Below are 15,730 nucleotides of genomic sequence, written 5' to 3'. Positions count from 1 at the left end.
AGGAACAAATCAAAACTATAACCAAACCCAAAATTCAAAAATATCATTTCAGAAAATTTAGGTGAGCTCATAAAAGAATCACAAATGCACAGTTTTCAGGCCCTACCAGGTTCTTTGCAAAAATAAATATCAACTCATGTGACCTAACTAATAATTCTTTTAAAATTACAAGCATAAAGAAGAAATTCAGACAACTAATCCAGAGACAAAAGCACCTATCTTCAAACAAAGAAAAAGCTTTCAGTTTTGCTATTCAGCAAATGTCTAGGTGATCATGAAAGCAAGTAAGAAATGCCCTACTTGTGGGAATAGACAGGGATTTCAAAGCTAAAGTAGCAACAGAGGTGCAGTGACTCAGGGATGTCAGAAGCAGCTCTCAGGGAACCTGATCAAGCCTCAGCTCTAACTACTAGTTCAAGGTGGAAATTAGGGACCCAGAAACACCATCAATGTAACAGCGGTGCTATTAGGAAAATCCAGACCATGAAAAACTCAGGAACTACATGGTTTCTTGGATAAAGTGAAAAGGGAGTGGGGGAGAGAGTAGGGGCAATGACGAGCAGAGGCTAACAAATTAAAATAAAAGATCAAACTGTTACAATGTAACAAAGTGTTCAATGAAATGGATCTTGGCCTCAGGATTGAGAGCTGCAATTTTCAGAGCCACCACAAAACCAGAGTCATCAACCACTGGAAACATAGAGGTGCTGCTGAGCTTCCTGCATAATCAGGAGCCACAAGAGATCCTTTGGCCTGTGAGTCAGATAACCACTAAAAACTTGAGAAACAGGAAACTGGTAGATTTGGGGGTTAGGATGGAGATGTGTTTAAGACTATATGGATCAAAAATTACTTAAAACTATATCAGAACATGAGTACAGGATAATTATTTTAAAAGGAGAATGGAAATGTTGATAAACTTTTAACTTGGCTCGGGATGCATGTTAAAATTTAAAGGTAACTACTAAGAATGAAATAGTAATGCTCGACTTCCAAAGAGGAAGAAGCTTTCAAGTAAAGGAAAAATAGAATATAAGAAATTCCATAAGGAGGTGGGGTTGTAGCTCAGTGGTAGAGTGCTTGCCTAGCACATATGAGGCACTGGGTTTGATTCTCAGCACCACATAAAAAATAAATAAATAAATAAAAATAAAGTAAAAAGAAATTCCATAAGTTTAATAAAAGGCAGTTGAAAGGAAGCTACAAGAAACCATGATTAATAGAAAACTTACAGATAAAAACTTACAGATCAGTAAATATCTGTTAATGGCACAGACTCAGACAGAAATATTTTTAAAAACCCAAATTCAACACAAGTTGATACAATATGCATAAAGTCTAAATCAATACTTGGAGTGTTTGGAAGTAGAGGTATCAAATAAGATATACCAGACAAATACTAGACACAAGGAAATTAATGAATTGATAATGTCAGAACTAGTAGAATTTAACAGGGTATGATAAAGGGGCAGAAAGGTGGGAGACTGTTCCTCACCCATCACAGGCGCCAAGGACAGCACTCCTACAAGACACATTAAGTAAGTGTCAGGTTTTCCTCTTGTTAATCAGTTCTAATGTGACAGAGGAGCCTTTAGAATGACAACCTGAAGGCTCAGGGAAAACTATTTTTATGCTTAAGTTCGATAAATGGACAGTCATATAGAAATGTGAGAGGGAAAAAGGTCTGATCTAACGGCAATGAACTGAGGGACAAAACCCATCAAAGGAACGTCTGTCTGGATTCATCTGGGCCTCTCATCCGACACTCCTTCCTTCCAAGTGTTGGAGGGGACACTTCTGCAACGTAAGGGACTTATGCTTACTCTCAAAAAAGGTAGGTCCCAATTTTTTCATACAGAAAATTGGGGAATGGTTACAGTTATATTTTTAGGTTTTATGGTTTAGTTTTGAAGAAAAGGAGTTCTAGTTTCTGTGACTCACCTTGAGGAAGAAGAATTCTGGTTTCCCTGATTTACTTTCAGGGAGAATAAAGGACAAGAGACAAGAGGGCTAGAGGTCAGAGTCTTTGGTTCTAAGGCTGCTTCAAGGTCTTTTAATGTCCTCTGATTCAAAGTACTCAGCATGCTGAAAGGGGAACTCTAATATGCTGTTGGTTGGAATGTTAATTAGTATGACCACAACGGAAAACAGTATGGACCTTCCTAAAAATATTAAAAATAGAATGGCCATATGATCCAACAATCCCACTGTTGGGTGTATATTCAGAGGAAATAAAATCAGCATACCAGAGATACTTGCATGCCCATGTTTATTGAAGCATTAGTCACAATAGCCAAGGAATGGAAACAGCCACAGTGTCCACTGACAGATGAATGGATTTTTTTTTCATTTAGCTTTTAATTTTTTACAGACTGCATTTTGATTCATTGTACACAAATGGGGTACAGCATTTCATTTCTATGGTACACAATGTAGATTCATACCATTCGTGTAATCATACATGTACATAGAGATAATGATGTCTGTCTCATTCCACCAATGAATGGATTTTTAAAGTGTTCTCTATATACACAATGGAATCTTATTCAGCCATAATAAGGATGAAATCCTGTAATTTGCAGAAATATGGACAGAATTACAGGTCTTTACAGTGAGTGAAATAAATCAGGCACAGAAAAACAAATATTGCATGTTCTCCCTCATTTGTGGGATCTAATAAGGGAGATTGCACAGAAGTAGAGGATAGGAAAGAGACCACTATAAGCTGACAAGGGGAGGGAGAATAAGGGGCTCTGAGTGAATAATGAGTACCAAACACAATTGGGCTGTTTAGGTCTGGAATATCTCCTAAAGGCCTATATAGCGAAGGCTTGGTCACCAACCTATAGCACTACTGGGAGGTGGTGGAACCTTTAGGAGGTGGGGCCTAATGAAAGTAAGTTAGGTCTATGGGTTGTGCCCTTGAAGGAGATATCAGGACCCTAGTCCTTTCTTCTGTTTCCTGGCCACCATGAAACAAAGAGACCTCCTCTGCCACATGCTCTTGGCATGACTTACTGTGTTTCCACAGGTCACAAGCAACAGGGCTAACAGATCATAGACTGAAACCTCTAAAACTGTGAGCCAAAATAAAGTTTTCCTCCTTATAAGTTCTTTATCTCAGGTATTATCACAATGCCACAAAGTTAATCAAGATAAGGAGGGAGTGGTTCTAGTGTACAGTCTAAAATTAATTAAATATTTCAAATAACTAGAGAAGAGTTTGAGGGTTCCCAACACATAGAAATAATAAATATTTGAGGAAGTGGAAATATTATTTGATTTAATCACATTATATACACACATAGAATTACAATACTATGCTGTATTTCCACACTGTGACATAAAAATATTTGTCAATTAAAAAACACCAATTAAAATATTCTGCATGTCAAAGTGCTATACTTTGTGGTGTCATTTTCTGCACCCCAACAAAACATTTCACCAAAAACATATGAAATCATAACCTGCATTAATTGCAACCTTGCCTCTTATGCAAAGAAAAAAAATATTGAAATAACAAAGAAAAATCAGCAAATCTACAACTATAGTAGCAAACTTTATAGTCAGAGTCAAAATTACTAAGGATGTCAATTTGAACAGCCTAAATAACAAGTTATCCTAATGTCTTATTCTAAAGATACTGCATGTTACATTCCCCAAATAGCTTTTATTCAAAGAAAGTTGGAATAATTACAAAAATTGACTAGTTAGTTACTAAGTATCAAAAGAATTTCTCAAAATTCTAAAAACAACAATAGCAACAACAAAAAAAGAGCAGGAAATCAATAATGAAAATATATTCCCCAAACCTATAATTTGGAAACTAAAGCAAGTCTAAATAAGTAGGAGTTAAGAGGGCAAAAACATCACAATGGAAATTTCAAAATATTCAGATTCTATCAGCTAATCACAAAAGAGGATCATTGTCATGGTTATTCTTTGAGTCCAGTGCTCTCTCGAGTTAATTTGTTCTGGATCTCCACACCCCCTCACAACACCTGACCTGAACCCCTCAAGGTTCTGCTGTATTCTAGCTTCTCTGTGTCCTAGGGCGAGCTCTGGGAATTATTCCCTTCCACTCTCATTTGCCCAGACAAACAGGGGTTCACCTTCTGTGTGTCCTGATCAGTATTCGTCAACAGACTCCAAGAGCCTAAGGCTCTGGAACTCTCCGTGTCCCCCACCTCTGGTTCTCTACCTCAGATTCCAGCTGCCTAAGCCTCCCAGCTCCAACCTCTGCCTCCCTGAGTCAGGCAGGGTCCTGAGAGATCTCTGTCCCCCACATTGGTCAGAAAAGTGCCTCCAGGCAGGAAACTAGGGCAGCAATTCTCAGGTCTCACAGTCCTGCACAGCTGTACTATGTCTGAAAACAGTTCCATGTATTTTTGTACAGCTTTCAGTTATTTACATCAGGAAAACAAATTCAGCCCCAGTTACTTCTTCATAGCCAAAAGATGAAATGTGACCCATATAATTTTAGCAATTTCCCCTTATTCACTACTCGAATATAAAAGGCACCATGTGTGAGCTTGATTAGTCAGTGTTTTCCAGAGAAACAGAAGAGACTATTGGGAATTGGTAGAAACTATGGGAGGTGGGGCCTAGTAGGTTACTGGAGGGATGTCCTTGAAGGGTACGTCTTGTCCCTGGCCCCTTCGTTGTTCTCTCTGCTTCCTGGTCACCCTGAGGTGAGATATTTGCTCCACACATCCTTCCACCATGATGTTCTTCCTCACCTCAGGTCCCAGAAACAATGGAGCCAGCTGACCATGGACGTTAAACCTTTGAAACCATGAACCAAAATAAATTCTTTCCTCTTTTTTTTTTTTTTTTTTTTTTTTTTTGGATATTTGTCACAGAGATAGAAAGCTAACATGAAATTTATATATAATGTGATTAAGAATGCTGTGAAGCCCATGATCTATCTGCAAAAAAGACAGTAGTGTAGTTCCAAGGCCTGAGAGTCAATTGTATGGATTCCAGTCTAGGTCTGAAGGTCTGAAAACCAGGAATGCTGAGGGCAGAAGACTGAAGTCAAGCATCCAAGCAGAGAGTGAATTCAACCTTATTTCTCCTTCTTGTTCTATTTGGGCTCCCAAAGGATTGGATGATACCCACCCACATTGGGATCCAGGGTGTGCTTTACTCAGTACACTGATTCAAATGCAATCCCTTCTAGAAATACCCAGACACATCCAGAGATAATGTTTGCCTAGATTCTGGTCATCTCATGGCTCAAGCAATTTGATACAGAGGATTTACCATCATATGAGGTTTTTCTTTTTTCCCTTTGTTTTCTTTTTTCCACCCCAAAGTCTCAAGAAATTTTTATTTCCAATTAAGCCATAGGACCAAGATAACTGAAGTATTTAAAATTTTAAAACATAACAGACTGAAGGTAGAAGGAAATGCTGCCATTTAACTTATTTCAGACAAGTACAGTGTGTCCACATATGCATAACCCCCAAAGACCCTACTTCTAACAGCACCAACAAAGAAAACGCAAATTTTGAGAAAGTCAAGGCAGTGGTAAAGTTGCCCCATAACTCCCCTTCTATCATACGATTTCCCCGCCAAAGCCAAAAAGCACAAGGGTAGATTTTAACTGATACCTGGAAATGATAACCTGAGATTGTGCTCAGAGCTTTCTTTCATTTTAATTTTCATAAAGACAGCAACACAAAAGATTTGCATGGTCACAGAAATACTTGAACCAAGTTAGCACGATGTACATATAGCTAAGTTCCTATAGTACCTCGATCTTTGTATTCAGGCTTAATTTTCCCATTTGGAACATGTGCAATTTGGCTTTCCTCGTGCTGGGACAGTGATCTGTAAAGGGGGCACAGTGGCCTGGAGACCCTTGTTGTGGGCCCCTAGGTGCTATGCTACTGTCCTGAGCCTGCACAAATATGGATTTCCTCTTGCGTGCTTCATGCCTCCCACTCACTTCCCTCATCCCCCTCTACTTCCTCCCACAGCCCCTGAAGGACAAAACATTTCATTATCAGAAAGACTCCCTTGAAACTCCTTTCCCTCCTCTCTGATTTCCACTGACTAAATGGCATGAGTGTAGGGGGATCCTCCTTTGCTGCTGCCTAACACTTAGTACTTAGTAAATGAACTGAGGGCTCCTATTCCAGGTAGCTCTGGGCTTTAGCCTTCATGATTTATTACATGGTCAGTGTACCAGTTAGATGGAAAAATGCCAGGTGCCAAAATGGGGTGAGTATCCTAATGCTCTGGTCAATCTCTAACCACAATCTATTCTCATCCCTTAGTTTCATTAAAATCATTTAAAGTGGGCAAGAAGCATAACTCTGATTATTCCAAAACACAGAGGAGGCGGAAAGAGAGAAGTGAGCTGTTGATATTTTGGTTGAATTCATGATAGTTCTATTATAAATTAAGACCAAACTTGGTAATAGTGAAAACTGTTTTGCTTGTGTGTGTTCTTTTGTTTTACTTTAGTTGGATACATAACATTTTTGGAGGTTTTAAATTGAAGAGGATTGAAATACTAACAATTGCTATTTGTTTTAATCAATTATGCGAAATCATTTTCTTCTATTTGACTAAGACTGAATTGAAATATACAATCCTCCATGTCCCAGAATATTTTCAATTTTTATGGCAGGATCAAAATAATATATGGCCTATATTTATTCACTCTTGATGAGATAACATAGGAGAAATCTTTTTGCAGATAGAACATTTTAAAGTATAATAGCTACCAAGATTTTAAAAAAAGACAATTTACTCATGAAATGGCAAGTAGAATCCTCTAATTGTACAATTTTTCTCTTATGAGATTCCCAAAGAAACTCCACAGTAACATTTGCAAATGTATCCATAAGAAGGAAAGTTTATGAAACATGTTTAAATATTTATGGAATGTTAAAAATGAGGCATTAATTGGCAAACAACTTAATTAAAATGCTTTCTCAAGTAATTAGCAACAAATACTTCCCTATCTGTTTTGCATGCCATTTGTCTTGTTGTGTTTGTTAAGCCCGCCTGTCAGTCAAACTTTGCTTCAGGTAATTTTTTAGCTCTGTGGGGAAAATCTTCAAAAATTACATCTGAATTTAAAATATTTTGATTATCATTTTTTATCTAACAAATTCTCTTTTTCACTTCATCTTCTATATGTCCCAGTAAACCACCATCCTGGGAATTTAGGGCCTGAAGATGAAATTCTGCATCAAGGCATTAGTGAGTTTCCACAAACACTCTCCAGAGAACAAACTGAATCAATCTAGAATCAACAAACAGTGCAGTTAATTAATGAGAACACCATAAGGGAGCTTTTTTAAACAATGTTGACGGCTGCTGCCTCAGGACCAATAGCACCAGAAGTTATTGCTGGTTTGAAAGAAGTGACTCTTAGGGTCCCCCAAGGCACCTTTTGCTTACATTAGCTATTTACCACAACTTTTCCTTTTATTTGCACCCTAGGGGGAGTATACTTATTTCCTAAATTACTTTTTAAGTGATGCTTATTCCTGCCAGTAGCCTGAGGTACAGAGTGAAGGTACCACAGAGTAAACAAAACAAACCGAGACTACAAGAGCACGGAACAAGTCTGCCGAGAAAGATGCTTATACTGTGGGGCTGTTTTCCCAACCTCAAGTCCTGCGACAGCACAGGATGTGTGGGGCTCACTCGGATAGGGACCTGGTCTAACTAGAGGGAGGAGGATGAGGGCAGGGCAAGGCTGCAGGAAACCTCAGAGAAAAGTGGTGATAGTGGGTGTGAATGATTGGGAAAATGTACATGTTTACTTTCAGTAAAATGCTTTATTAAAACTAGCAACTAAAACACACTTAGACCTAATTGGTTGTGGTGGTACATGCCTATAATCCCAGCTCCTCAGGAGGTTGAGGCAGGAGGATTACAAATTCAAGGGCAGCTTAGGTGATTTAGCAAGGCCCTGTCCCCAAAAGTAAAAAGTGTTGGGGGTATAGCTCAGTGGTAGTTGCCTAGCTTGTATGAGGCCCTGCCCTGGGTCCAGTTCACAGTCCTATTAAACAAACAACTTAGATCTTGTAAATACAATGCAACTAGGTGTTTTAAAATATTGATCCACAAAAACTACAAAGAATATAAGTACTACAAAGTACCACCTGTCTTGTTCACTTACTACCCCTAAAACAGTACTTGAAACATTGTGGACACTCAAGAATTGTTGTTGAATGATTAAACTGATTTATGATTGAAATGAGTAGAAATTGGTAAAAGAAAATTTCAAATCTCTCCAGTAATTCCCCCAACAATTGAGAGGCATTTAAAGAAAACCTTAGGTTTTTAGAATTGGTTGTTTGTCCTCAATCTCTAATGCATGGCACAAGAAATAAGATGTATAGATTTCAATCATTCACTAAGTACTTACAGAAAACTTACTGGATGTCATGCATCATGTTAGACTTGGAGATCAGGGTTTAGGAGATAGCCCTGGTTCCTACCCCAAGTTTATAGTCTGATGAGGAAATTAGATCTGAATCTAATAATTATACCAATATATAATTTTTTAAATGTGGTGAGTACCTACAAATGATACTGAGTTTTATGAAAGCATACAAAGGAGTTCAGAGGATTGGAGTGGTCATATAGGGCATTTTCTTTTATAAGGAGAATAGCTAAAATACAAAAGAAACAATTTAAAGAAAATGTGGGGTTTAGGGGTTCACAAAAATTAGAATAGTCATCTTGCATCTTTTCTTGTGAATTAAAATCTCATCCAAATCTCTGAAATAGTCAAGATGTCAGCTGCTTCAATATGCAGTTCTAAATCTTTCAAAACTTATACACCCACACGAGACTATTTTAGTAGAATAAGTAGGCATTAAATTCAGTCTTAATTCTCTTCCCTATTACTAAGATTTTAAAATAGCAAGAAGAAAAAATTTACTCCTTTAATTAATGAATAACCAAATATAGTTGCCAAATGTTTTGCTTTTAAAAATAGGGTTAATATTAATAGCAATAATATAATGGAAAATATATTTATTGATTGCTTTCTGTCCATCAAGAGCTATGCTATAGTCTTTTATTCCTTTTTAATATGCAATGATATTTTAGTAGTTTTATTAAACTACCAAATTTGGGTTTGCTTTCCAGGCAGGATTCCTGTTTTCATACTGTTCATTTTACTTTTTTATCTAAGAATGGATAAGATGAAATATTACAAATCATGTTGAATACATAAAATTTAAAGAAACATTGGGATATACAGAATTCCTCTACCCTCATTTATATTTATCACTCCGTGCCCACTGCATAAACAGTGCTGGCACATAAAGGTGCTTCACTGTTGAAAGGCAAATGAATAAACAAGTAAACCAGATGTTTGGAAACTGATTTTTATTGGCTGTGTATATATATATGTGTGTGTGTATGTGTGTGTGTGTGTGTGTGTGTGTGTGTGTGTTTGCTAGACAAAAGGTTGGGGTGGGGAGGAAACAGAATGTTAGTTTTCATGTTTAATTCTTCCCAATTTTTTATTATGTAGGTGATTTGCCATCTTATAAAATTAAATCTCATCACTAATGAAAACTACCAGATTTGGTTATGAACTATATTTATAAGATGTATGGGACCATGGTAGTTATTGTTAGTCAGTTATTGTAGTTTATGAGATAAACCAACATAAAAAGAGAAAAGTTGTATTTTGGGTCATAGGTTTGGAGGTTTCAGTCCTTGATTGGGTTGATCCATTGCGTTTTGGTTTCTAGTGGAGGAGGGGCAGCACAACATGGCAGGAGATCATGACAGAGCAAAACCATTCACCTCAAGATGGGACATGAAAGGAGAGGAAGAGGCTGGGGTCCCAGTAACGCCTTCATGGGCACACACTCAGAGACTGGAAGATCTCCCACAAGTCCTCTTAAAAGTTCCACTGCCTTCAAATAGTGTTATTCTGGGGAACAGCCTTGAACACGAGGACCTCTGGGGGACATTCCAGAACCCAACTACAGCAGCTGGTCAAAACAAAAACACAAACAAGAACAGCTTAGATTCTTAGATGTAATTCATGGTGAACATAGTCAAAATTGTAGAGTATATATGGTAGTATAGCAAACTTCTGACAGTATAGTGTGAATGGTGGAGGTGGAAGCAGGTCTATGTAAGTTATTATTTTATTCCACCTTTATGAGTCTATTCAAAAATCCTGAAGTGCTATGTCTTGGTGAATGTAGTACTTCTCTTTATCTTCATGTTCATATACCACCCCAAGTCAGGTAAGTTACCTAAACTAATGTGACTTTTAGGCTACACCTAAATGAAAGAAAACAAAAGCAGTAGGAACTGAAAAGTTACAGATCAATAATTTATTAAAATATATGTTTGAGGACATGAAAACTTACAAACACTATCTCTAAATAATCTAAGATATACCATTCAATGGTCAAAAAAATTGAAGACCATGAAGAACTAATAAATGTTTCACCGAAAAAGAATCTTTGGAAAGTAAAAAAAATCAAGACATTTGAAAAATAGTTTTGAGGGTAACAATGTTTAGGAAAAGCATTTAATGAGGTAAATGCTTAAAACAAGAATTACAACACCAAAGCTGATAGAATTGCCAAAAAATGAAGACTGTAAAACAATAGAGGATATAAACTGTTTTAAGAAAAATAAAGGGTCAGAGGGAGAATGAAATTTTTTAATAGTTCTTTTTCCGTCTATACAAATCAGCTATTTTCTGGCAAAGGGGAAGGTTAATGTAATGCTGAAGAACACTAAAAATGGTGAAAAGTGGGCATTCTTGACAACACTAATATTTTTGTGAAACCAGTAATGACTAAACACTGTTCTTTTCTCCTTCCAGTTACAAATCACAAATTAAGGGATTAAGGAATAGTGGTTTTTTTTCTTTTTAAGGAATCCACAAGAAACTTACAGTCAGAGTGTAATTTCACTTATAATTTCTCATCTAAAAAGTAATGGTGCAATATCAGACACCAGAGGTGATCTAGGAAAAAAATAAAACAAATTTTCAATGTGATTGTGACAACCCCTATGAAAAGCAGGTAAATTTTGTCAGTCTGTAAATTTAGTGGATACACATGTACTTTTAAACTTAAGGTACAAGTTTCCTGGAAAGTTTCACACAGCAAGAATACTCAATGCAACTGAAATTCTGAAAAATCAAACCAGTGCAAAGAATGATCTTCAGGACACAAAATTCAATTCAAAGTGGATCAAGGACATTGCACTAGACTAGAGACCCTGCACCTATTAGAAGAAAAATTAGACCCAACTATCCATCATGTCGGCTCAGGAACAGACATCCCCAATAAGACATCTAAAGCGCAAGAACTAAAATTGAGAATCAATAAGTGGGATGGCATTAAATTAAAAAGCTTCTTCACACAGAAAGGGAAACAATCAAGAATGTGAAGAGAAAGTCTCCAGAGTGAGAGAAAATCTTTACCACCTGTGCTTCAAAGTATTAATCTCCAAGATACACAAAGAAAAACTTAACACCAAAAAAACCAAATAATCCAATCAATAAATGGGCACAGGACCTGAATAGGCACTTCACATAAGAAGAAATATGAACGGTTAAAAAGAAATATGAAAAAATGTTCAACTTCTCTAGCAATTAGAGAAATGCGTATTAAAACTATACTGAGATTTCATCTCACTTCAGCCAGAATGGCAATTAACAGGAATACAAGCAATAATAAGTGTTGGCAAGGATATGGGGAAAAGGTACATTCACACATTGCTGGTGGGACTGCAGATTGGTTCAACCACTATGGAAAGCAGTATGGAGATTCCTCAGAAAACTTGGAATGGAACCACCATTTGCCCCAGCTATACCATTCCTCAGTTTATGCCCAAAGGACTTTAAATCAGCATACTACAGTGACACAGCCACATCAATGTTTATAGCAGATCAATTTATAATAGCTAAACTATGTAACCAACCTAGATGCCCTTTAATAGATGAATGGATAAAGAAAATGTGATACACACACACACACACACACACACACACACACACACACAATGGAATAACACTCAGCCATAAAGAAGAATGAAATTATGGCATTTGCCAGTAAATGGATGGAACTGGAGAATATCGTGCTGAGTGAAATAAGTCAGTCCCCTAAAACCAAAGGCCAAATATTACCTCTGATATGTGTATGCTAACTCATACCAATGGAGGTCAGGAAGATGAAGTATAGAGGATCATTGGATTAGACAAAGAGGAATGAAGGGAAGGGAGCAGAATGGGAATAGAAAAGACAGTAGAAGGGGATCCAAGATGGCGGAATAGAGGGTGACTGCATCTCCCGTCACTCCAGAATCCAGGATTCAAGAAGGGGAGGCATTGAGAGACTCGGACCAACATAGAGCCGTGGGGTGAGTCTTTCCCACTGGGTGAAGCTCGGCCCGGGTGGCAGGCCCAGACAGGGGCAGCTTTTCAGAGCAGGGCAGGGCAGCTAGAGTCTTCCCCAAGCAGCCCTGCTCTCTCTGGTGGCAGGCTCGATCCACAGCCAGCAACTAGGAGGAGGCCCACCCAGTGAGAGCTTTCCCGCACAGAACCAAGCCCAAGCCCTGAATCCAGCAGTGGGCCTCGGCCCGCAGGCAGCTTCTGGGACCACAGCAGGGCAGCCAAAGACTTCCCCAAGCAGCCCTGTTCCCTCTGGTGGCAGGTGGGGTCCACAGCCAGCTTCTTGGAGCAGGCCCGCCCACTGAGAGTTTTCTGCACAGAGCCAACCCCAAGCCCTGAACCCAGCGGCAGGCCCCAGCCTGCAGGTAGCTTCTGGGACCAAGGCAGGACAGGGAGAGGCTTTCCCCTAGCAGCCTGGCTCCCTAAGGTGGGGGCAGGCCCCGTCTATAGCAGCTTCTAGGAGCAAGAATGCCCAGTGAGAGGATATCCACGGAGAACCAGCCCCCAGCACTGGACACAGTAGCGGGCAAGGGGCGGCTTTCTTCAGAAGCACTGCATTATCAAATTCCTCCAAGACTTCAGGCTACTGAAGACTGGGAGGTGATATACTGGAAATCAACAGGGACACTATAAACCACAGAGGAAATCTGCAATATATCAGAGTCCCACTGATATCTGAACAATATGAGAAAACAAGGGAAGAAAATGTCCCAAACAAACCTAGATACTATATCAATAAAACCCAATGACAGCACAGCAGAAGAAATGTCCGAAAGGGAGTTCAGAATGTACATAATTAAAACAATCAGGGAAGCAAACGAGGAGATGAAAGAGCAAACGGAGGCATTGAAGGAAGAGATGAAAGAGCAAATGCAGGCATTAAAGGATTGCACCAATCAACAGTTAAAAGAGCAAATACAGGAAGCAAAAGAGCATTTCAATGAAGAGTTAGAGATACTGAAAAAAAAAAAAAAAAGAAATCCTTGAAATGAAGGAAACAATAAACCAAATTAAAAACTCCATAGAAAGCATAACCAATAGGATAGAACACCTGGAAGACAGAACCTCAGACATTGAAGACAAAATATTTAATCTTGAAAACAAAATTGACCAAACAGAGAAGATGGTAAGAAATCATGAACAGAATCTATAAGAATTATGGGATATCATGAAAAGGCCAAATTTAAGAATTATTGGGATTGAGGAAGGCTTAGAGAAACAAACCAAAGGAATGAACAATCTATTCATTGAAATAATATCAGAAAATTTCTCAAATCTGAAGAATGAAATAGAAAACCAGGTACAAGAGACTTATAGGACTCCAAATATACAAAATTACAACAGATCCACACCAAAGCACATTATTATGAAAATACCTAACATACAAAACAAAGACACAATTTTAAAGGCTGTGAGAGAAAAGAATCAAATTACATTCAGGGGGAAACCAACAAGAATATCAGCAGATTTTTTCAATCCAGACCCTAAAAGCCAGAAGAGCCTGGAACAACATTTACCAAGCCCTGAAAGAAAACGGATGCCAACAAAGAATCTTATACCCAGCAAAACTTACCTTCAAATTTGACGATGAAACAAAATCCTTCATTTTGTTTGATAAACAAAAGTTAAAAGAATATACAAAAAGAAAGCTGGCATTACAGAACAATCTCAGCAAAATATTCCATGAGGAAGAGATGAAAAACAACGATGCAAATCAGCAATGGGAGGAACTAGCCTAAAGGAATAGCCAAATAAAAGCCAAATAAACCAAATCATGTAAAAAAAAATGAGTCAAATGACTGGGAATACAAATCATATCACAATAATAACCCTGAATGTTAATGGCCTGAACTCATCAATCAAAAGACATAGACTGGCAGATTGGATTAAAAAGAAAAATCCAACAATATGTTGCCTGCAAGAGACTCATCTCATAGAAAGAGGTACCCACAGACTAAAGGTGAAAGGATGGGGAAAAACACACCATGCACATGGACACAGCAAAAAGATGGAGTATCCATCCTCATTTCAGATAATGTGTACTTCAAGCCAAAACTAGTTAGAAGGGATAAAGAAAGACATTACATACTGTTTAAGGGAAGCATAAATCAGCAAAACATAACAATCATAAATATCTATGCCCACAACATTGGCTCATCCATGTATGTCAAACAAATCCTTCTCAATTCCAGAATCAAATAGACCAAAATGCAATAATACTAGGCAATTTTAACACACCTCTCTCACCACTGGATAGATCTTCCAAACAAAAATTGAATAAAGAAACCATAGATCTCAAAACACAATCAACAATTTAGACTTAACAGACATACTTAGAATATATCATACAACAAAGAATGAATACACCTTCTTCTCAGCAGCACATGGATCCTTCTCTAAAATAGACCATATTTTATGCCACAAAGCTACTGTTAGCAAATACAAGAAGACAGAGATACTACCTTATATTCTATCAGATCATAATGAATTGAAATAAGAAATAAATGACAGAATGAAAAACAGAAACTTCTCCAACACCTGGACATTAAATAATACACTATTATATGATGAATGGATAAGAGAAGACATCAGGAGGTTAATAAAAAAATTCTTAGAAGTAAACGAGAACAAAGACACATCATATCAAAATCTCTGGGACACTATGAAAGCAGTACTTAGAGGACGATTTATTTCATGAGGCACATTCAACAAAAGAAGTAAAAATCAACAAATAAATGACCTAACACTACAGCTGAAAGCCCTAGAAAAATTAGAGCAGACCAACACCAAAAGTAGTAGAAGACAGGAAATAGTTAAAATCAGAGCTGAAATCAATGAAATTGAAACAAAACAAACAATCAGAAAAATTAACCAAATAAAGAGTTGGTTCCTTGAAAAAATAAACAAAATTGATAAACCCTTACCCACACTAACAAAGAGAAAGAGGAAGAAAACAAATTACTAAAATTCGGAATGAACAAGGAAATATCACAACAGAAATGAGTGAAATACAAAGCATAATTAGAAGCTATTTTGAAAATCTATATTCCAACAAAACAGAAAACCTCGAAGATATCAACAAGTTTCTAGAGACATATGAACTACCTAAACTGAACCAGGAGGACATACACAACTTAAATAAATCAATTTCAAGCAATGAAATAGAAGAGGTCATCAAAAGCCTACCAACAAAGAAAAGTCCGGGACCAGATAGGTTCTCAGCCAAGTTCTACAAAACCTTTAAAGAAGAGCTCATTCCAATACTTCTCAAAGTATTCCATGAAATAGAAGAGGAGGGAACCCTCCCAAACTCATTCTATG

Source organism: Sciurus vulgaris, assembly GCF_902686455.1.
Source record: "Sciurus vulgaris genome assembly, chromosome: 1".
NCBI lineage: Eukaryota > Metazoa > Chordata > Mammalia > Rodentia > Sciuridae > Sciurus > Sciurus vulgaris.
The sequence above is the reverse complement of the archived record's forward strand: the minus strand, read 5'-3'. Positions refer to the sequence as shown.